General features: G+C 38.9%; 2 pseudogenes; both read left to right on the forward strand.

Moving 5' to 3' along the window:
* The first annotated feature begins 4206 nt into the window (after nucleotides 1-4206).
* On the forward strand, nucleotides 4207-5318 carry LOC147375500 (endogenous retrovirus group V member 2 Env polyprotein-like; annotated as a pseudogene).
* Nucleotides 5319-20980: 15662 nt separating this feature from the next.
* Nucleotides 20981-22615, forward strand: LOC147375501 (zinc finger protein 75D-like; annotated as a pseudogene).
* The last annotated feature ends 1298 nt before the right edge of the window (nucleotides 22616-23913 follow it).

The raw sequence follows: 23913 nt of genomic DNA on the forward strand, positions 1-23913 counted from the left end.
ACAAGTCATATACAACAAACCACAGCAAACATTATCCTCAATGGCAAAAAATTGAAAGCATTTCTTTTAAAATCAGGAACAAGAAAAGGATGCCCACTCTCACCACTACTATTCAACATAGTTTTGGAAGTACTAAACACAGCAATCAGAGAAGGAAAAGTAATAAAATGAATTAAGATTAGAAAAGAAGAAGTAAAACTCTCACTGTTTGCAGATAATAAGATCATTTACATAGAAAACCCTAAAAATGCCACCAGGAAATGACTAGAGCTAATCAACGAATATAGTAAAGTTGCAGGATATAATGTTTAATACACAGAAATCCCTTGCATTCCTATATACTAACAATGAAAATTCAGATAGAGAAATTAAGGAAACAATCCCATTCACCTTTGCAAAGAAAAGAATAAAATACTCATGAATGAATTTACCTAAAGAAACAAAAGACCTACATATAGAAAACTATAAAACACTGATGAAAGATATCAAAGATGACACAAATGAAATATCATCTCATGCCATTCAGAATTGCCATCATCAAAAATTCTACAAATAATAAATGCTGCAGAGAGTATGGAGAAAATGGAACCCTCTTACACTGTTAGTGGGAATGCAAACTAGTACAGCCACTATGGAGAACAGTGTGGAATTTCCTTAAGAAACTAGGAATATAAATGTCATATAACTCAGCAATCCTATTGCTGGGCATACACCCAGAGGAAACAAGAATTGAAAGAGACACATGTACCCCAATTTTCATTGGAGTACTATTTACAATAGCTAGGACATGGAAACAACCTATCTGTCCGTCGGCAGATGAATGGATAAGGAAGTTGTGGTACATATACACAATGGAATATTACTCAGTTATAAAAAGGAAAGTATTTGAGTCAGTTCTAATGAGGTAGATGAAACTGGAGCCTATTATAAAGAGTGAAGTAAGTCAGAAAGAGAGATATGAATACTGTATATTAATGCATAAATATGGAATTTAAAAAGACAGTAATGATGATCTATACACAGGGCAGCAAAAGAGATACAAATGTAAAGGACAGATTTTGGACACTGTGGGAGAAGGCAAGGGTGGGGTGACTTGAGAGAATAGCATTGAAATATGTAGATTCATTTCAGTTCAGTTCAGTTCGGTAGTGTCCAACTGTTTGCAACCCCATGAATCGCAGCATGCCAGGCCTCCCTGTCCATCGCCAACTCCTGAAGTTCACTTAAACTCATGTCCATCGAGTCAGTGATGCCATCCAGCCATCTCATCCTCTATCGTCCCCTTCTCCTCCTGCCCGCAATCCCTCCCAGCATCAGAATCTTTTCCAATGAGTCAACTCTTCACATGACGTGGCCAAAGTATTGGAGTTTCAGCTTTAGCATCAGTCCTTCCAATGAACACCCAGGACTGATCTTCTTTAGAATGGAGTGGTTTGATGAAGGGACTCTCAAGAGTCTTCTCCAACACCACAGTTCAAAAGCATCAATTTTTCGGCACTCAGCTTTCTTCACAGTCCAACTCTCACATCCATACGTGACCACAGGAAAAACCATAGCCTTGACTAGACAGACCTTTGTTGGCAAAGTAATGTCTCTGCTTCTGAATATGCTATCTAGGTTGGTCATAACTTTCCTTCCAAGGAGTAAGCGTCTTTTAATTTCATGGCTGCAATTACCATCTACAGTGATATTGGAGCCCCAAAAAATAAAGTCTGCCACTGTTTCCACTGTTTCCCCATCTACTTCCCATGAAGTGATAGGACCAGATGCCATGATCTTCATTTTCTGAATGTTGAGTTTTAAGCCAATTTTTTCATTCTCCTCTTTCACTTTCATCAAGAGGCTTTTTAGTTCCTCTTCACTTTCTGCCATAAGGGTGGTGTCATCTGCATATCTGAGGTTATTGATATTTCTCCTGGCAATCTTGATTCCAGCTTGTGCTTCTTCCAGCCCAGCTTTTCTGATGATGTACTCTGCATAGAAGTTAAATAAGCAGAGTGACAATATATAGCCTTTACATACTCCTTTCCCTATTTAGAACCAGTATGTTGTTCCATGTCCAGTTCTAACTGTTGCTTCCTGACTTGCATATAGGTTTCTCAAGAGGCAGGTCAGGTGGTCTGGTATTCCCATCTCTTTCAGAATTTTCCATAGTTTATTGTGATCCAGTCAAAGGCTTTGGCATAGTCAGTAAAGCAGAAATAGATGTTTTTCTGTAACTCTCTTGCTTTTTTGATGATCCAGCAGATGTTGGCAATTTGATTTCTGGTTCCTCTGCCTTTTCTAAAACCAGCTTGAACATCTGGAAGTTCACAGTTCACGTATTGCTGAAGCCTGGCTTGGAGAATTTTGAGCATTATTTTACTAGCGTGTGAGATGAGTGCAATGGTGGGGTAGTTTGAGCATTCTTTGGCATTGCCTTTCTTTGGGATTGGATATATTACCATATGTAAAATAGATGACCAATGCAAGTTCAATGCATAAAGCAGGGCACACAAAGCTAGTGCTCTAGGACAGCCCAAAGGGATAGTATGGGGAAGGAAGTGGGAGGGGGTTTCACAATCAGATCAGATCAAACAGTTGCTCAGTCGTGTCCAACTCTTTGCGACCCCATGAATCGCAGCACGCCAGGCCTCCTTGTCCATCACCAACTCCCAGAGTTCACCCAGACTCACGTCCATCGAGTCCGTGATGCCATCCAGCCATCTCATCCTCTGTCGTCCTCTTCTCCTCCTGTCCCCAATCCCTCCCAGCATCAGAGTCTTTTCCAATGAGTCAACTCTTCACATGAGGTGGCCAAAGGACTGGAGTTTCAGCTTTAGCATCATTCCTTCCAAAGAAATCCCAGGACTGATCTCCTTCAGAACGGACTGGTTGGATCTCCTTGCAGTCCAAGGGACTCTCAAGAGTCTTCTCCAACACCACACTTCAAAGGCATCAGTTCTTTGGCACTCAGCCTTCTTCACAGTCCAACTCTCACATCCATACATGACCACAGGAAAAACCATAGCCTTGACTAGACGAACTTTTGTTGGCAAAGTAATGTCTCTGCTTTTCAATATGCCATCTAGGTTGGTCATAACTTTCCTTCCAAGGAGTAAGCGTCTTTTAATTTCATGGCTGCAGTCACCATCTGCAGTGATTTTGGAGCCCAGAAAAATAAAGTCTGACATGGTTTCCACTGTTTCCCCCTCTATTTCCCATGAAGTGATGGGACCGGATGCCATAATGTCTACCCTTCACTGATTCAAGTTGATATATGGCAAAAACCATCACAATATTGTAAAGTAATGATCCCCCAATTAAAATAAATAAAATTTTTAATAAAGAGAAATAGAACTACAGCTAAAATCTGTGAAGAAACTTAATCTGTGATAAGTTGTCAGTTGCATTGCTTAGAATTAGAGTGGGTCCTAGACGAAGACTCCAATTGAGTCCTTATGAAATATTGTATGGGAGACACTTCCTCTATTCTGAGAAGTTAACTGGCCAGACATGTGATTGAAATATACAAAAAATAGACACTGTAAGTTATGTGCAAACACTGGGGTAAGTTTTAAATACTATTTCCAAATTTGGGACTGATAAAGTGATATTTCCCACAGATGTCCCCTTCCAGTGTTTTAGAACTGGAGACTGGGTGCACCAAACAATGAGGAAGAATATACACTGAAAGAACCAACTCCAGTCTCAGTGGGTGGGGCCTTACCATGTTCTACTGTTAACTAGCTGTTGTTCAATTGACAGAAGTCAAGTCATGGATCCATTACACAAGGGTGAAACTGGCTTCTGACCCGACGACAAATCTACAGTCCTCAGCAGTTACAGAAAAGACAACCACAAAGCTGAACAAAGCCAGTCCTCCTTCCTACAATTCTGCACTGGGGCTTCAGTTAAAATCAAAGAAAGTATCTTATATAAGTAGTGAATGACTTGTGGCCATTTATCATAACATTTGTAATTGGCTGGAGCATTTTTCTGTTTTATTATTTGCTTATAATTTTTTGCTTGCTTCTGGATTCATCTAATCATTTTACCTGTGGTTATATTATAGTCAAATAAGCCTATAATTTGATGTGATATTGATAATAGGAGATAATTAAACCTTGCTCTATTTTAATTTAAAATAGGTTTGTGATAATAGGGTTAGCACCAAAATTTAGGGCCATTGCTATTTTCCCATATAAGATCTTGGCCCCAACTGTAATGATGGCTCTTAATCTTCTTTACTTTCTCATCCCACTGGTGTCTGCTGCTTCCTGGAGGGAAAATACTCTAATTAGCTTATCTCAGACTATAGCCACAAGTGAGAGCTTAAGAAATTGTTGGATATGTCATTTGAAACTTGAAACAATCAGTGAAAACTATGTCCCATTTATGGTCCTCGTAACTGATTTTAGTACTGTGCCAGAACCCATCACCTACTATACTCTTCCTCCTCCAGTCACCACATTCAAAGTTAGAATAACCGTATTACCTGAGAAAATCCAAATCCCTTGTCTCATCCTGTCTGAGGAAATTGTCACTGGAGGAAAAGTTACCACTGGTCCACCATGGTCTCCTGACTTTACTGTAAAAAAATGTGATAAAAAAAAATCCCCTGATATGTAAAAATGGCAAATGTGAAAGAGGTCAAGATGACACTATTTTGTGCCAGAGAGTCAGAAAAGTTGGTCATAATGTAAGGGAACTTTGGTAGGCTTGCAGTGGTCGTGATCCCTGGCTAGAGAATGTAATGTCTGTGCTACCCCAAAATGAAGGTATCAATTTCGATACCATGGGAGGTATAACTTGTGCCCCTCCAGGATATTACTTTGTCTGTGGCACAGGGAGAGACCCAAAAGGGGAAGGGTGGGCACATCGCTGCTTAGACAGCTGGGAAATGGAAGGGTCATGCCTATTGGGATATATAAGGTTGCCTTTTGCCTTGTATAGTCTGGAGAGCTTCCCTTCCCTCCCTAAATCAAATACTCATCTTAAAAGAATGATATTGGCAGAATATGAGAATAATAAAGGACAAAGTGTTTTTGGCAACCTCACACTAACTGCCAGAGTTTATGTCAATAGAGATAATGATTCATAACCTATCTGCCACAATTGGACAAATTGCTGAGGACACAGCTAAAAGTATTGCAGCCCAACATACATCTTTGAACTCATTGACTTGAGTCATCCTGGGCAATAGAATAGCCCAAGATTTCTTATTGGCAAAACAAGGAGAAGTGTGTGTAATGGCTAATAACACATGCTGCACATACATCAATACCTCTGGAGAAGTTGAAACCCAAGTAAACAGAATACTTCAAAAGGCTACCTGATTACAGGATGTACATAAAGAGGATACACATCAAGACTTATTTTCTTGGTTGCCATCTGAAATAGGGAGACTCTTTTGAGTACCATTACAAGGCTCCATTTGATCATCATACTCTTTGTAATGTGTTTAATAATTTTCAACTATCTGTCCAGATGCTATGACAAAGTGATCAAAGAAAGAAATCATGTTTTCGTAATTCAAAATACTGATGCTAGACCTGGACTTGAGAATTCTTTGAGAAGATCCAAGACTTTGTTCTTCTAATACTGAGGAATTAACATTGCCCCTGTTTAGCAGGAAGTAGCCAAAGCGGTCATTGCCCCGTTCCCCTCAGGATGAAGAGTACCAAAAAGCAGAGGGACCTGAAAATGAACAGGACCCTACAGGGCCTTCCTGGGTACAATCCTTTCTTGTCCCCACTTCTCGTGTAGAAAAAGGTTGAGATTTTTAGGTCTTCGCAGAGTTCCAAAGAGCAGACTCAAGCAGTTAATGGTTACAGAAGTGAGGACAAGCTGAAACAGGGGGAAAGCAATCAAACAAGAGAAGTTTAGCTATAAAACAGTCACAGGATCCCTAGTACCTCTTCAATGGATATAGATAATAATCTGATGCGATACCTTTGAGTTGTTTTACAGAAACCAGGACCACATGATGAAACCTGCTGACCACAGCCAAGGTGACAGAAACAAGTTGGAACCAGAATGATGATCAGGATGCCAGATATCACTTTGTTGCTTAACACCCAAACAACCTGAAGAATCCATGAGACAATCACATACTTAAGATCATTACCCTTAATTTTAATCTAAAAAATCTCCTGCCTGAAAGCCATTGGGGAGTTCAAGTCCTTTAAACATTTGCTGCCCATTCTCCTTGCTTGGCACCCTGCAAATAAATGCTGTACTTTCTTTCACCACAACCTTGAGTCAGTAGATTGACTTTGCTCATTTGGGTAAGTAAACTGAAGTTTGGTTCAGTAGCAAACTGTGTTTTAACTGGGAGAGCTCAGAGTTTTTTCTTAAAGGCTTTTCAGTGTTTTAAAAATTAAAAGCATTTTCAAGCATACAGAAGTATAAACTTATATCCATCACCCAGATTCAAGAAGAACGATATTCCTCATTTACCTAATCTTTTATTCTTTTCCTTTTGTTAAAATTTTTAAAGCAAATCACAGACACCATGCCATTTCACCCTTAAAAACTTCAGTATCTATCTCTTAAAATATGAATGCTTTCTTAAATAATCACAATATGATTGTTCCAGCTATAAATTTGATATTCCCTAATATTGGATGACTCATTGGAATAAATGATTCATTGGAAAAGACCCAGATGCTGGGAAAGATTGAAGGCAGGAGGAGAAGGGGACGACAGAGGATGAGATGGCTGGATGGCATCACTGACTCGATGGACATGAGTCTGAATGAACTCCAGGAGTTGGTGATGGACAGGGAGGCCTGGTGTGCTGTGATTCATGGGGTTGCAAAGAGTCGGACACAACTGAGCAACTGAACTGAACTGATACTGGAGTGGGGTGCCATTTCCTACTCCAAGATTGAGGCTTAAAAAGGAAGGAAATTGGAGGATTGTGTCCTTAGTTTATGTAAATCTAACTATGCTTTACACCTCAATTATACTCAGCATTCTTTTTAAAAGATCTGTGTAGGTTTTCATGCACATGTAATTTGTTTTCTTTTTATGTTTTCTTTTTTATTCATTTTATTTATTTTTTTACTTTTTTCATTGAAGGATAATTGCTTTACAGAATTTTGTGATTTTCTGTCATACATCAACAAGAATTAGCCATAGGTACACCCATGTCGCCTCCCTCCCAAACATCCTTCCTATCTCCTTTCAATCCTACCCTTCTAGATTGTCACAGAGCCCCTGCTTGAGTTCCCTGAGTCACACAGCAAATATCCATTGGCTATCTATTTTACAAATGGTATTGTAAGCGTCCATGTTACACTCTCCATACATCTCACCCTCTCCCTCCTCCCCCACACTGTGTCCATAGGTCTGTTGTCTATGTCTGTTTCTCCATTGCTGCCCTGTAAATAAATTCTTCAGTACCATCTTTATATTCCATATATATATATATATATATATATATATATGTCAGTATATGATATTTATATTTCTCTTTCTGACTTACTTCATTTTGTATAATAGGCTCTAGGTTCATCCACCTCATTAGAACTGACTCAAAGACGTTCCTTTATATGGCTGAGTAGTCATCCATTGTATATACGTACCTCGGCTTCTTTATCCATTCATCTGTTGATGGACATCTAGGTTGCTTCCATGTTCTAGCTATTGTAAACTGTGCTGCAATGAACACTGAGATACACGTGTGTCTTTCAATTTTGGTTTCCTTAGGGTATATCCCTAAGAGTGGGATTGCTGGGTCATATGGTGGTTTTTTCCCTGGCTTTGTAAAGAATCTCCATACTGTCTTTCATAGTGGTTGTATCAGTTACATTCCCACCAGCAATGCAAGAGGGTTCCCTTTTCTCCACACCCTCTCCAGCATTTATTGCTTGTAGACTATTTGATGATGTCCATTCTGACTGGTGTGAGGTGGTATCTCATTGTAGTTTTGATTTGCATTTCTCTAATAATGAGAGATGTTGAGCATCTTTTCATGTGTTTGTTAGCCCTCTGTATGTCTTCTTTGGAGAAATGTCTGTTTAGGTCTTTTTCCCACTTTTTTATTGGGGTGCTTGTTTTTTTCTGGTATTGTGTTGTATGAGCTGCTTGTATATTTTGGAAATTAATTTTTTGTCAGTTGTTTCATTTGCTGTTATTTTCTCCCATCGGAGAGGGCAATGGCACCCCACTCCAGTACTCTTGCCTGGAAAATCCCATGGACGGAGGAGCCTGGTAGGCTGCAGTCCATGGGGTCGCTAAGAGTCAGACATGACTGAGCGAATTCACTTTCACTTTTCACTTTCATGCATTGGAGAAGGAAATGGCAACCCACTCCAGTATTCTTGCTTGGAGAATCCCAGGGAAGGTGGAAGCTAGTGGGCTGCCATCTGTGGGGTCACACAGAGTCGGACATGACTAGAGCAGCTTAGCAGCAGCAGGAGCAACATTTTCTCCCATTCTTAGAGTTGTTTTTTCACCTTGTTCTTAGTTTCCTTTGCTGTGCAAAGCCTTTTAAGTTTATTTTTGTTTTTATTTCCATTACTCTAGGAAGTGGGTCATAGAGGATCTTCCTTTGATTTATGTCACCAAGTGTTTTGCCTATGTTTTCCTCTAAGGGTTTTATAGTTTCTAGTCTTACATTTGGTCTTTAATCCATTTTGAGTTTATCTTTGTGTATGACATTAGGAAGCATTCTGATTTCATTCTTTTGCACACAGCTGTCCAGTTTTCCCAGTACCACTTATTGAAGAGGCTATCTTTGCCTCATTGTATATTCTTGCCTTCTTTGCCAAAAATAACGTACCCATAGGTATGTGGGTTTATCTCTGGGCTACCTTGTTCCATTGGTCTCTATTTCTGTTTTGTGCCAGTACCATACTGTCTTGATGACTGTAGCTTTGTAGCATAGTCTGAAGTCAGGAAGGTTGATTCCTCCAGCTCCATTTTTCTTTCTCAAGACTGCTTTGGCTATTCAGGGACTTTTGTGTTTCCATATGAATTGTGAAATTTTTTGTTCTAGTTCTGTGGAAAATGCCATTGGTAATTTGATAGGGATCACACTGAATCCATAGATTGCCTTTGGTAGCATAGTCATTTTCATAATATTGATTCTTCTTACCCAGGAACATGGAATCTCTCCATCTATTTATGTTGTCTTTGATTTCTTACATCAGTGTCTTATAATTTTCCATATATAGTTCTTTTGTTTCCTTGGTAGTTTTATTCCTAGGTATTTTATTCTTTTTGCTGCAATGGTGAATGGGATTTATTCCTTAATTTCTCTTTCTGATTTTTCATTGTTAGTATATAGGAATGCAACTGATTTATGTGTATTGAGCTTGTATCCTGAGACTTTGCTGAATTCATTGATTAGCTCTAATAATTTTCTGATAGTTTCTTTTGGGTTTTCTATGTATAGTATCATGTCATCTGCAAACAGTGAGAGTTTTACTTCTTATTTTCCAATATGGATTCCTTTTCATTCTTTTCCTTCTCTAATTGCCTTAGCTAGGACTTCCAAAACTCTGTTGAATAATAGTGGTGAGAGTAGACACCCTTGTCTTGTTCCTGATCTTAGAGGGAATGCTTTCAGTTTTTCACCAATGAGAATAATGTTTGCTGTGGGCTTATCATATATGGCCTTTACTATGTTGAGGTAGATTCCTTCTATGCCCATTTTTTAAGCATTTTTTATCACAAATGGCTGCTGAATTTTGTCAAAGGCTTTTTCTGCATCTATTGAGATGATCATATGGTTTTTATCTTTCAATTTGTTAATGTGGTTTATCATGTTGATTGATTTGTGTATATTGAAGAATCCTTGCTCCTTGGGATAAACCTGACTTGATCATGAACTTTTTAATGTGTTGTTGAATTCTGTTTGCTGGAATTTTGTTGAGGAGTTTTGTATGTATATTTATCAGTGATATTGGCCTGTAATTCTCTTTTTTGTGTGTTGTCTTTGCCTGGTTTTGGTATCAGGCTGATTGTGGCCCCATAGAATGAGTTTGGAAGTGTTCTTCCTCTGTAATTTTTTGGAAAGTGAAAGTGAAAGTCATTCAGTCGTGTCTGACTCTTTGTGACCCCATGGACTATACAGTCTATGGAATTCTCCAGGCCAGAAAACTGGAGTGTGTAGCCTTTCCCTTCTCCAGGAGATCTTCTCAACCCAGGGATTGAACCCAGGTCTCCCACATTGCAGGCAGAAGCTTTACCAGCTGAGCCACAAGGGAAGCCCAAGAATACTGGAGTGGGTAGCCTATCCCTTCTCCATGGGACCATCCCAACCCAGGAATCAAACTAGGGCCTCCTGCTTTGCAGGTGGGTTCTTTACCATCTGAGCTATCAGGGAAACCCGAGTTCCAGGAAAATAAGCATTAACTCTTTCCTAAAGGTTTGGTAGAATTCCCCTGTGAAGCCCTCTGGCCCTAGACTTTTGTTTTGGGGGAAATTTTTTAAATCACAGTTTTGATTTCAGTGTTTGTAATTGGCTTGTTCTTAATTTCTATTTCTTCCTGGTTCAGTCTTGAGAGGTTGAACTTTTCTAAGAATCTGTCAATTTCCTCTAGGCTGTCCATTGTATTAGCACATAGTTGCTCATAATATTCTCTTATGATCCTTTGTGTTTCTGTGTTGTCTGTTGCTGCTGCTGCTGCTATGTTGCTTCACTTGTGTCTGACTCTCTGCAACCCCATAGACAGCAGCCCACCAGACTCCTCTGTCCCTGGGATTCTCCAGGCAAGAATACTGGAGTGGGTTGCCATTTCCCTCTCCAGTGCATGCATGCTAAGGCACTTCAGTCGTGTCTGACTCCGTGCGACCCCATGGAAAGCAGCCCACCAGGCTCCTCTGTCCACAGGATTCTCTAGGCAAGAATACTGGAGTGGCTTGCCATTTCCTTCTCTGTTGCCTGTTGCAACCTCTCTTTTTTAATTTCTAATTTTGTTGATTTGATTTTTCTCCTTTTTTTTCTTGATGAGTCTGTAAATTTTTTGACAGGTTGTCGATTTTGCTTATCTTCTGAAAGAACCAGCTTTTAGCTTTATTAATCTTTGCTACTGTTTCCTTCTTTTCTTCCTCATTTGTTTCTGCTCTGGTTTTTGTGATTTCTTTCCTTTTGCTGACTTCGGGGGTTTTTTTGTTCTTTTTCCACATGCTCTAGATGTAGAGTTAGGTTGTCTATTCAATACTTTTCTTGTTTCTTGAGGTTGGACTGTATTGCTATAAACTTCCTTCTTAGAACTGCTTTTGCTGAATTCCATAGATTTTGGGTCTGTTTTCATTGTCTTTTCTTTCTAGAAATCTTTTGATTTCCCTTCTTACTTCTTCAGTAACCTCTTTGTTATTTAGTAATATACTGTTTAATCTCCATGAGTTTGTGTTTTTGACAGTTTTTTCCCCCTATATTTGGTATCTAGTCTTATAGCATTGTGGTCAGAGAAGATCCTTGGTATGATTTCAATTTTCTTAAATTTACTAAGGCTTGATTTGTGGCCCAAGCTGTGATCTATCCTGGAGAATGTTCCATGTGCAGTTGAGAAGAAAGTGTATTCTTCTGCATTTGGATGAAATGTCCTGAAGATATCAATTAGGTCCATTTGGTCTAATGTTTCATTTAAGGTTTGTGCTTTATTATTTATTCTGTTTTGATGATCTGTCCATTGGTGTAAATGGAATGTTAGAGTTCCCTACTATTACTGTGTTACTGTCAATTTCCCCTCTTTTGCCTGTTAGTGTTTGCCCTATGTATTGAGGTACTTTTAGGTTGGGTGCATAAGTATTTACAATGGTTATGTCTTCTTCTTCTTGGATTGATCCCTTTATCATTATGTAGTGTCCTTCTTTGTCTCTTATAATATTCTTTATTTTAGTCTATTTTGTCTGAAATAAGGATTGCCACTCCAGCTTTCTTTTTGTTTCCCATTACATGGACTATCTTTTTCCATCCTTTTACTTTCAGTTGGTATGTGTCTCTAGGTTTTAAGTGGGTCTCTTGTATGCCACATATATAAGGGTCTTCTTTTTGTATCCATTCAGTCAGTCTGTATCTTTTTGTTGGTGTATTTAATTCATTTACATTTAAGATAATTATTCATATATATATTCCTATTGGCATTTTCTTGATTGCTTTGGGTTTGTTTTTGTAGGTCTTTCCTTTCTATTGCATTTGCTGAGTATATAAATCCCTTCAGTATTTGTTGTAAGGCTGGTTTGGTGGTGCTAAATTCTCTTCTGCTTGTCTATAAAGCTTTTGATTTGTCCATCAATTTTAAATGAGATCTTTGCTGGGTAGAGTAATCATGGTTGTAGATTTTTCTTTCTCAGTACTTTAAATATATCCTCCCATTCCCTTCTGGCCTTCAGGGTTTCTGCTGAAAGATCTGCTGTTAATAATATGGGTTTTCCCTTGTATTTTACTTGCTGCTTTTAATATTCTTTCTTTGTGCTTAATCTCTGTTAGTTTGATTAATATGTTTCTCAAAGTGTTTCTCCTTGGGTTTCTCCTGTAAGGGACTCTGTGCTTCTTGGATTTGATTGACTATTTTCTTTTCCATATTGGGGAAGTCTTCAACTATAATTTCTTCGAAAATTTTCTCAGTGCCTTTCTTTCTTCTTCCTCTGGGACCCCTATGACTCAAATGTTGGTGCATTTAATATTGGCCCAAAGGTCTCTAAGGCTATCCTCAATTCTTTTCATTCTTTTCCCTTTAGTCTGCTCTTCAGCAGTTATTTCCACCATTCTATCTTCCAGATCACTTATCTATTCCTCTACCTCAGTTATTCTGCTATCAGTTACTTCTAGAGTATTTTTAACTTCAGTAATTGTATTATTCATCTCTGTTTGCTTATTCTTTATTTATTCTATGTCCTTGGTGATTGTATTAACAGTGTTAAATGTTTCTTCATTTTCTCTATTCTATTTTCAAGTCTTTGGAGCATCTTTACCATCATTATTCTCAATTCTCTTTCAAATAGATCGCTTATTTCCTCTTCATTTATTTGGTCTTGTAAGTTTCTACCTTGTTCTTTCATTTGTGCTGTATTTATCTGTCTTTTCATCATTTTTTTCCTACCTTGCTCCACTTGAGGTCTCCTTTTCCCAGGCTTGAAGGTCGTATTCCTTCTTCCTCCCCCAGCCTCCACCCTTGGAGCGAAAGGTTGGTTGAGTGGTTTGTGTTGCTTTCTTGTTAGGGGTGACTTGTGCCTGTGTTCTGATTGCAGGGAACTTAGCCTGTCCCCTTGAATGCCTGGGATCTTCTGCTGTCGCCTAGAGGTTGCTTCACAGGAGTTGTTCCATATCTTGATGAGCTTTTTATGTATTTGTGGGGAGGCTGGCAATGTCTCTATCTTACTCCTCTGCCATTTTCTTCCCACTCAGTAATTCATTTTTTTTAACTTGAATTTTACTGCACGCATCCACCATGTTTTATTTATCAGTTTCTCTAGTGATAAACACCAAGCTGCCTCCAACTTCCCACCACGCAAACAAAGTGAAGGTGAAAGTGCACGTCACTCAGTCATGTCCAACTCTTTGTGATCCCATGGACTATAGAGTCCATGGAGTTCTCCAGGCCAGAATACTGGAATGGGTAGCCTTTCCCTGCCTCAGGGGATCTTCCCAACCCAGGGATTGAAGCCAGGTCTCCCGCATTGCAGGTGGATTCTTTACTAGCTGAGCCACAAGGGAAGCCCAAGAATACTGGAGTGGGTAGCCTATCCCTTCTCCAGCAGATCTTCCTGACCCAGGAATCAAACTGAGGTCTCCTGCGTTGCAGGCAGATTCTTACCAGCTGAGCTATCAGGGAAGCCCTTACTGCAAACAATGCTACCTTCAAATATTCTCACCCCTGTCCCTTTAGGGACCTGGGTGAGGGTCCCTCTGTTGGCTCCTAAAGTAAGCTTATGTTTAATTCTGCTGAGTATTGCCAATTTGTTCAGGGTGGCTCTGGCATTGTGAAAATAAACCATCCAAATAATTTCTAGTCATGCCATCTTGGGAAGAGGCCTGACTTTGCCAGGTCCAAGTCATCCGCAGCCCAGCTCTACTCTGTATCTGCGGGATTGAATCATTCAGGGAAAGAGAAGGTCCCTCAACTTCTTTGTTTTCATGTGCAATTGAAGCATATGTAGACTCAGAGAAATGGTTACATTTATGACCTAGTACTTTGTTAATTACAGCAATGCTCTTCCTAAATATATATTATATATACACACATACATATAAGTGTGTATATATATGCATTTATGTATATATACACACATGCACACAAGTGGCTTCATTGCTGGAGATTTTATAAAAGTAAAATATTTTCTCTCCGTCCATAAATTACTAGACTTGTAAAATAAAAAGCATGACTTTAAATGCCATTTTATGTCAACTTATTTGTGGATCTAATCTGCCTTTATTGGACATTTGTGTTCTTTCCTCTTTGGAGTCGGCTGAGCACATGAACAGTCTGGTGAGAACCAGGGAGGGAGAGTGTGTGAGGACCACCAAACCTCTGCTGTATGGTAGACACTAGGGGGGTTCATGGCATTGTACAGGAGACAGGGATTGAGACTCTCCCCAAGAAAAGGAAATGCAAAAAAGCAAAATGGCTTCTAAGGAGGCCTTTAAAATAGCTGTGATAAGGAGGCCTTTAAAATAGCTGTGAAAAGAAGAGAAGTGAAGGAGAAAAAGAAAGATATACCCACATTTGAATACAGAATTCCAAAGAATAGCAAGGAGGGATAAGAACGCCTTCCTCAGTGATCAGTGCGAAGACACAGAGGAAAACAACAGAACGGGAAGGACTAGAGATCTCTTCAAGAAAATTAGAGACACTAAGGGAACATTTCATGCAAAGATGGGCTCAATAAAGAACAGAAATAGTATGGACTTAAGAGAAGCAGAAAATAATAAGAAGAGGTCGTAAGAGTACACAGAGGAACTATACAAAAAAGATCGTCACAACCCAGATAATCAAGATGGTGTGATCACTCACCTAGAACCAAACATCCTGGAATGTGAAGTCAAGTGAGCCTTAGGAAGCATCACTACAAAAAAACACTAGTGGAGGTGATGGAATTCCAGTTGAGCTATTTCAAATCCTAAAAGATGATGCTATGAAAGCACTGCACTCAACATGCCAGCAAATTTGGAAAACTCAGCAGTGGCCATAGGACTGGAAAAGGTCATTTTTCATTCCAATCCCAAACAAAGGCAATGCCAAAAATTGTTCGAACTACTGCACAATTGCACTCATCTCAGGCTTCAATAGTACAGGAACCATGAACTTCCAGAATTTCAAGCTGGTTTTAGAAAAGACAGAGGAATGGGACCTAATTAAACTTAAAAGCTTCTGCACAACTAAGGAAACTATTAGCAAGGTGAAAAGGCAGCCTTCAGAATGGGAGAAAATAATAGCAAATGAAGCAACTGACAAAACTAATCTCAAAAATATACAAGCATCCCCTACAGCTCAACTCCAGAAAAATAAATGACCCAATCAAAAAATGGGCCAAAGAACTAAATAGACATTTCTCCAAAGAAGACATACAGATGGCTAACAAACACATGAAAAGATGCTCAACGTCACTCATTATCAGAGAAATGCAAATCAAAACCACTATGAGGTACCATTTCACGCCAGTCAGAATGGCTGCGATCCAAAAGTCTACAAGCAATAAATGCTGAAGAGGGTGTGGAGAAAAGGGAACCCTCTTACACTGTTGGTGGGAATGCAAACTAGTACAGCCACTATGGAGAACAGTGTGGAGATTCCTTAAAAAACTGGAAATAGAACTGCCTTATGATCCAGCAATCCCACTGCTGGGCATACACACTGAGGAAACCAGAAGGGAAAGAGACACGTGTACCCCAGTGTTCATTGTAGCACTGTTTATAATAGCCAGGACATGGAAGCAACCTAGATGTCCATCAGCAGATGAATGGATAAGAAAGCTGTGGTACATATACACAATGGAGTATTACTCAGCCATTAAAAAGAATACATTTGAATCAGTTCTAATGAGGTGGATGAAACTGGAGCCTATTATACAGAGTGAAGTAAGCCAGAAAGAAAAACACCAATACAGTATACTAACGCATATATATGGAATTTAGAAAGATGGTAACAATAACCCTGTGTACGAGACAGCAAAAGAGACATTGATGTATAGAACAGTCTTATGGACTCTGTGGGAGAGGGAGAGGGTGGGAAGATTTGGGAGAATGGCATTGAAACATGTATAATATCATGTATGAAACAAGTCACCAGTCCAGGTTCGATGCACGATACTGGATGCTTGGGGCTGGTGCACTGGGACGACCCAGAGAGATGGTATGGGGAGGGAGGAGGGAGGAGGGTTCAGGATGGGAAACATATGTATACCTGTGGTGGATTCATTTCGATATTCGGCAAAACTAATACAATATTGTAAAGTTTAGAACAGTCTTATGGACTCTGTGGGAGAGGGAGAGGGAGAGGGTGGGAAGATTTGGGAGAATGGCAATGAAACATGTAAAATATCATGTAGGAAACGAGTTGCCAGTCCAGGTTAGATGCACGATGCTGGATGCTTGGGGCTGGTGCACTGGGACGGCCCAGAGGGATGGTATGGGGAGGGAGGAGGGAGGAGGGTTCGGGATGGGGAACACATGTATACCTGTGGCGGATTCATTTTGATATTTGGCAAAACTAATACAATTATGTAAAGTTTAAAAATAAAATAAAATTAGAAAATAAAATAAAATAAAATAAAATAAAAAGATAGCCACAATAGTATCATTATCAAAAAAAAAAAAAAAAGGCAAAGAAAAGACAGAGGAACCAGAGATCAAATTGCCAACATCCGCTGGATCATTGAAAAAGCAAGAGAGTTCCAGAAAAACATCTATTTTTGTTTTATTAACTATGCCAAAGCCTTTGACTGTATCACAATAAACTGTGGAAAATTCTTAAAGAGATGGCAATCCCAGACCACCTGACTTGCCTCTTGAGAAATATGTATGCAGGTCAGGAAGCAACAATTAGAACTGGACATGGAACAACAGACTGGTTCCAAATAGGAAAAGGAGTACGTCAAGGCTGTATATTGTCACCCTGCTTATTTAACTTCTATGCAGAGTACATCATGAGAAACGCTGGGCTAGATGAAGCACAAGCTGGAATCAAGATTGCCGGGAGATATATCAATAACCTCACATATGCAGATGACACCACCCTTATGGCAAAAAGTGAAGAAGAATTAAAGAGGCTCTTGTTTAAAGTGAAAGAGGAGAGTGAAAAAGTTGGCTTAAAGCTCAACATTCAGGAAACTAAGATTATGGCATCGAGTACCATCACTTCATATCAAATAGATGGGGAAACAATGGACACAGTGACAGACTTTACTTTTTAGGGCTCCAAAATCACTGCAGATGGTGACTGCAGCTATGAAATTAAAAGACACTTACTCCTTGGAAGAAAAGTTATGACCAACTTAGATAACATATTCAAAAGCAGAGACATTACTTTGCCAATAAGGTCCATCTAGTCAAGGCTATGGTTTTTCCAGTAGTCATGTTTGGATGTAAGAGTTGAACTATAAAGAAAGGTGAGCACCAAAGAATTGATGTTTTTAAACTGTGGTGTTGGAGAAGACTCTTGAGAGTCCCTTGGACTGCAAGGAGATCAAACCAGTCCTGAGTATTTATTGGTAGGACTGATGTTGAAGCTGAAACTACAGTATTTTGGCCACCTCATGCAAAGAACTGGCTCATTTGAAAAGACCCTGATGCTGGGAAAGATTGATGGGGGAAGAAGAAGGGGATGAGATGGTTGGATGGCATCACCGACTCAATGGACATGAGTTTGAGCAAGCTTCGGTAGTTGGTGATGGACAGGGAGGCTGAACATGCTGCAGTCCATGGGGTTGTAAAGAGTTGGACATGACTGAGCAACTGAACTGAACTGAGGGTGCTTTTCATACACACATAATCTCCTTTATCATCACAAAAGTCTTCTGTGCTATTGTCCCCCATTTAAGAGAAGACAAAATGAAAAATCATGCAGATTATCTAATTGTTCACATTACTGAAGTAGACAGCAATATGAATAATGTGAAATTCCAAATGGTTGCCTATATATCTTTTTCATACTTAATGTTTTTTGTGTTTTAGCATATTGCCTCCAGGGTCTAAAATTTTATTTTATTTTTAATTGTGGTTGCAGTTACAAAACATTAAATTTACCATCTTAAACATTTTAAAATATTCAGTTGTGAAAGTGAAGTGAAAGTCATTCAGTCATGTCCAATTCTTTGCAACCCCATGGACTATACAGTTCATGGAATTCTCCAGGCTAGAATACTGGAATGTGTAGCCATTCCCTTCATACTGTTTCCCAACAGATCTCTAAAACTTTTCATTTTACAAAACTGAAACTCAACACTTAATATCCCCTCCTTATGCACTTTTGTACTTCCTATTTTTATGATGGACTACTCTAGAATTCCTCATATGAATGAAATCATCAATATTGAATCTTTGTAGCTGGCTTACTTCACTTAGTATACTATCCAAAAGGTTTATCCATATTACAGCATACGACAGGATCTTCCTTTTCAAGCTTGCAAAATATTGCATTGATACTCGGATACAGAGGGCTTGACAACAAGTTACACTTGGATTTTCAACTCTGTGTAAGTGCCCCTAGCCCCCAAGTTAATCAAGGATCAACTGCACTGGTTTATATTTCTGCATAAATATATCTATAATAATGTTTAATTTATAATTTAAGCACAGTAAGAGATTGAAAATAGTAATAATACAATAGAACAATTATAATAATATACTGTAATATAAGTTATAAGGTTGTATTTTTCCTCTCTCCAAATATCTTATTGTACAAATTTATTACCTTTTCCATCTTATCTAAGCACTTATCAGGTGCTGCAACTACAACTTTTATAATTTGAGATGCAACAGCAAAAGTAGCTGTTTTCTCTTTCTCAAAACTAGCAAATTTCTCTTTCCTTCTTTACAATTACAGTAATATTAATTCTTACAGTAATAGTCCTTCATCCATTCTTAAGAATGAATATCCCTAAGTAGATCACAGGAATATCAGTATAAGGACTTTTTTCTTTCCTTATTAGGTAGAGAGCTTTCACCTTTTCACTTAAAGGAAGCACTTCATAGCTTCTCTCTACTGTGTCAAAACGGCTAGCAGCACTATTCCGAGGGCGATTATTACTTAAAATAAGGTCACTGGAACATCAGCACTGCAATACTACAGCCAGCTATCTGATAACCTTAGATGGGTTCAAAGTGCATAATGGATGGGAGATGCTAAACAAAGGGATTATTCAAATGACATGACAGAGCAAGACACTTGAGATTTTATCACACTAGTCAGAACTGTATGAAATCTAAAATTTACAATTTGTTTCTCTCTATTTCTATTTCTCTTCCATTTACTATTTTTGGATTGAGGTTGACCATGAGTATTTAAAACTGAGGAAAGTTAAACTGTGATTTAGGGGGAGACTACTGTAATTTTTTTGTAAAGTTCTAATAAGAAAAAAGTGGTATCTTGTCACATAACTACCAATGTTGTCTACTGACATTATAATACTTCTGTTTGCAAATTACTCTGCATGCTGAATCATGTCTGGATTTATAAACAAAATGTAAAAGATGGCTGTGGAGTTGAAATTTTGAAACAACAATAGACAAATCTGAAAGCAAGTCACCATGGAAAAGGCCCTGGGCAACCTTGAGGGAAGGGTGCAGTAGAACTTTTTCTGTGTTTCCATTAAGGCCTCTGCCCCTTCCTGAAACCCCATCCCCTGCTGTGCTCTGGATGGAGGGGTGAAGTTGCTTAAGAAAATGAGGATTTTCTAGGTAGAAGTGGATGAAAGCCCCTGCACAACCCCTTCTATTAGAAATTCATTTTTAGGAAATGCTGTTGAAGTGGAGGGTAGCACATTTATATCCAAGGTTCCCAAAGAGGAAATCACCAGTGGGCTGCAGGAGTTGGGGCCAGGCATGTGGGTCCACAGGGACCTCATTCAGCAGATTGTTGGAGAGAAAAAATTCTGGCAGTGCAAGTGACTAAGTGTGAATGCCTTACTGGCTTGAGTCATGCTGGTAGAACACCACCTCCTATTTATGCTTAATGATGTCATTCTTCTTTATTCACACATCTCCAGTGTGAATTTATTTTTAATTTCTCTTTTAGATTGTTCTATTAGCTTTATTTCTTCAGGAGTGTGTACGTTGTACTTAAATGGTATTGCATTTCCTCACATGTATAATTCTTGTTCAAGGAATTGTTACTCACGAGACCTGGCTTGTAGGGGTGGGAGGGGGTATCTATTGGGGAAACTCCATTTGGTTGCCTCTGCTCAGGTACTGTTTTGAGTCCCCTGACTCTAGATAAGATCCTTTTTTATGTTTGTGGATTGATTTGAATTTTGCTACTTTCGGAATGCAGGTCCCACACGTTATGTAGTACAACAGACATAAAGTTCCAATTATATGATTCCAGTCTGGGAGGACTAACTCTCTCTTCTTGCTGAGAACCTGAGAGGGTGGAAGGACACTCAGATTCCTGTTTGTGGATGGCAGCTAAGTCCTGACTCCAGCCCCAGGTCCTTATTAAATTCCAGACCTGTGGGCTTTTAAACACCAGCCTCTGCACTGGGATGGCCCAGAGGGATGGTATGGGGAGGGAGGTGGGAGGGGGGTTCAGGATGGGAAACATGTGTACAAGGTGGCGGATGCATGTTGATGTATGGCAAAACCAATACAATATTGTAAAGTAAAAAAGTAATAATAATAATAAAATAAAAAAAATTTTTTTTAATTAAAAAAAAAAAAAAGTAAACACCAGCCTCTACAGCCCATCTCTAGTCCTCTTGAGGGCTACATAACCTCACCTACTGCTCCATATCTGACACCTAGGGAATTCCCTCTTCTTGCTTTTTTAAAAATTATTATTATTTCTTTACTTTTGGTCTTAGTTGCAGCACTCAGGGTCTTGCATTGTGGCCCTTGGGCTTTTCTCTAGTTGAGGGGATCAGGTTTAGTTGCCCTGTGGCATGTGGGATCCTAGCTTCCTGACCAGATGAAGACCAGCTTCATCTTCCCAGAAGGATAAAGGAAGAAGATTGTTTCATTGATTTTGTTCCAGACCAGACTGGGCCTCAGTTGTCAGATCTGGAGTTGGTGGTGTATCCAGCACAGGAGCAGAATTGTTCCTAGATCAGAATGATGACAGTAGATCTGAAAGCTTCAGTCCAGGAGCTGGGAAAGGAGGCAGTGCTCTTGGAAGAAGCAGCAGAGGCCCCAGGCTTCCAGCTGAAGCCAGCAGAGTCCCAGCCAGTGGGCATGTCCCAGGAGGAAGGAGTTTGGAACATACACCAGGGTCTACAAGAGCTGCTGAGCAGAAATACCCACAAAGTACCTGAGCCTGTATGTGAGAGGGTGGTACCTACTTACCAGATCCTAGCCTTTCCTGAGCAAACAAACATCAAAGATTGGACAATGACACCTGAGTTCATCTTGCCTGAGTCCCAGAGTTTGCTGAAATTTGAAGAAGTGGCCATATACTTTTCCCAGGAAGAATGGGAACTACTGGATCCCACTCAGAAGGCCCTCTACAATGGCGTAATGCACGAAAACTATAAGACTGTCATCTTTCTAGCATTATTTGTGCTCCCCAAACCTAAAGTAATCTCCTATTTAGAGCAAGAGGAAAAGCCATATATTCAAGGATCTCCAGTGTTCAAAGACAATCCTGGAGATCTGCTTTCAGAGATAAAGCTGAAAAATGACATGGAAAATCATCAACCTATGTGTCTTTCTGACTTAGAAATACAAGCACCAGGAGACATAGTATCAAAAAAAAGCCAGTGTGAATGTTCATCAGAAAACAACAGGCAAAGAAAATCATGATGATGTACATAGGCTGGGGAAATGGCACCAAGATTTTCCAGTGAAGGAAAGAAAGAAACTTTTCAACTGGTGGGAAGAAGAGCTGCTGAAATTTAAGGAGCTTCATATGAAAGAATGTGCAACAGAGAAGCTTTTTAAATGTCAGGAACGTGGAAAAAGCTTCAGAGTTAGCTCTGACCTTATTAAGCACCAAAGAATTCACACTGAAGAGAAACCATATAAATGTCAACAGTGTGATAAGAGGTTTAGATGGAGGTCAGATCTTAATAAGCACTTAACAACACACCAAGGAGTAAAACCATATAAATGCTCCTGGTGTGGGAAAAGCTTCAGTCAAAATTCATATCTCCACACACATCAAAGAACTCACACAAGAGAGAAGCCCTTTACATGTCACGAATGTGGGAAAAAATTCAGTCAAAATTCCCACCTTATTAAACACCGGAGAACCCATCTATAACACATGCAAGCTCCGGTAAATGCTCAAGACTTTAACACCAGAATTGACACCAATGAAGAAAAGCTTATCCAGTGTTCTTAGTCCAAAAAATTTACCAACCAGAGTTTAACCTTAAAGTTTATGAAAAATTTCAAAATTAAGAAGCATGAAGAATTTTTTACCAGTGGAAAATTTGGTGATGTAAACATCATGTCTCACAGAAAGAAATTAGAGTTGACTGTGAGAGGAAACAGGAATAGTTAGTTGTACTACTTACTGTTTTTACTTGGAACTATCATTGAATTCCTTAGGAAAATAGGTGTTCTAAGAACCTGAGTAAGGGAAAAAGCTTTTGGGGCTGTAGCTGACAAAACAGCAACACCAGCTTCAAACAGCAGATGCAGTCATGAGTCACCAGCCTTCTGTGGTCGCAGAGGTAAATATTGTTTTTCATTGATCTTCCAGCCACTGTTAAGCACATGTGATAGAAACATTTGTAGCATAGTTCTCCAAAATAAAAAGCAGGAATATATGTTTCATTGCATACATTGTCTTCCAGGTGGTCGACTTAGCAGTTTCAATAGTCTTTTGGGGAAGAAATGAATTTTAATATAAAGTTTTCCAGAAACAAAACAAACAAACAAAAAAACAAAACCCCAGGTCCTCTGCACTGGAAGGCAAGTTCTTAACTACTGGATCACCAGGGAATTCCCTTTTTCTTTCCTTTGAGACACGTATTCCTAAACTATTTGAATATTCAAGTATTTTAAATAATATGCTGTCTAGTATTACTATGTTTTAGGCATAGAAGGGAGTGCTTTAGCATGTTCTTCATCTACCATCTTGACCTAAAACTTTAATAGAAGTTATTTTTAGTAAAATACATTTTTAGTGTTAATTTTGTAAATAATCTATTTCCTCACTCTCTTATTCTTCTAGCAGATTTAAGATGCTTCTCTTTTTCTTCCTTTTAGATGTACAACCATGATATATAAATAATGAGTTTTGCAAACTCCTTTTTATTAATTATATGTTTAAAGTCCACCCTCTTCTAATTGCATTGGAGGAAGTTCTAGAACAATATCCAAAAATAATGATGTTATCAGACCCCCACTTGTATCTGACTTTATCAGAAATGCCTTTCGTATTTTAGCATTAAACATATTCTGGCTTTGGTTTTGAGAAATGTTGTCCTCATGATAAGGGAACACCCCTAAATTTTCATTTTATTAACAGGCTTATAAGAAATGGGTGGAGGAATTTTATGAAACGTATTTTCAACATCCCAAAAGGCAATAAGATGGCTTTGTCTTTTGATTTATTTAAAATTAAATTTTATTGTCAAATTTCCTAATATGTTACCATCCTTAATTTCTTGATTCATGAAATGAACCTGCCCTGGTCTTGGTGTTTTACTCTTTTAATGTATTTCTGGCTTGATTTTGATGTATACATATATATATATATATATATATATATATATATATATATATATACACATACATGGACTTCCCTGGTGGCTCAGATGATAAAGTGTCTGCCTACAATGCAGGAGACCTGAGTTAAATCCCTGGTTTGGGAAGAT

The sequence above is a fragment of the Bos grunniens genome, chromosome 3 (assembly GCF_055505025.1).
Source record: "Bos grunniens cultivar Pamir isolate PY7600 chromosome 3, Bosgru_T2T1.0, whole genome shotgun sequence".
In the NCBI taxonomy this organism is placed as follows: Eukaryota; Metazoa; Chordata; class Mammalia; order Artiodactyla; family Bovidae; genus Bos; species Bos grunniens.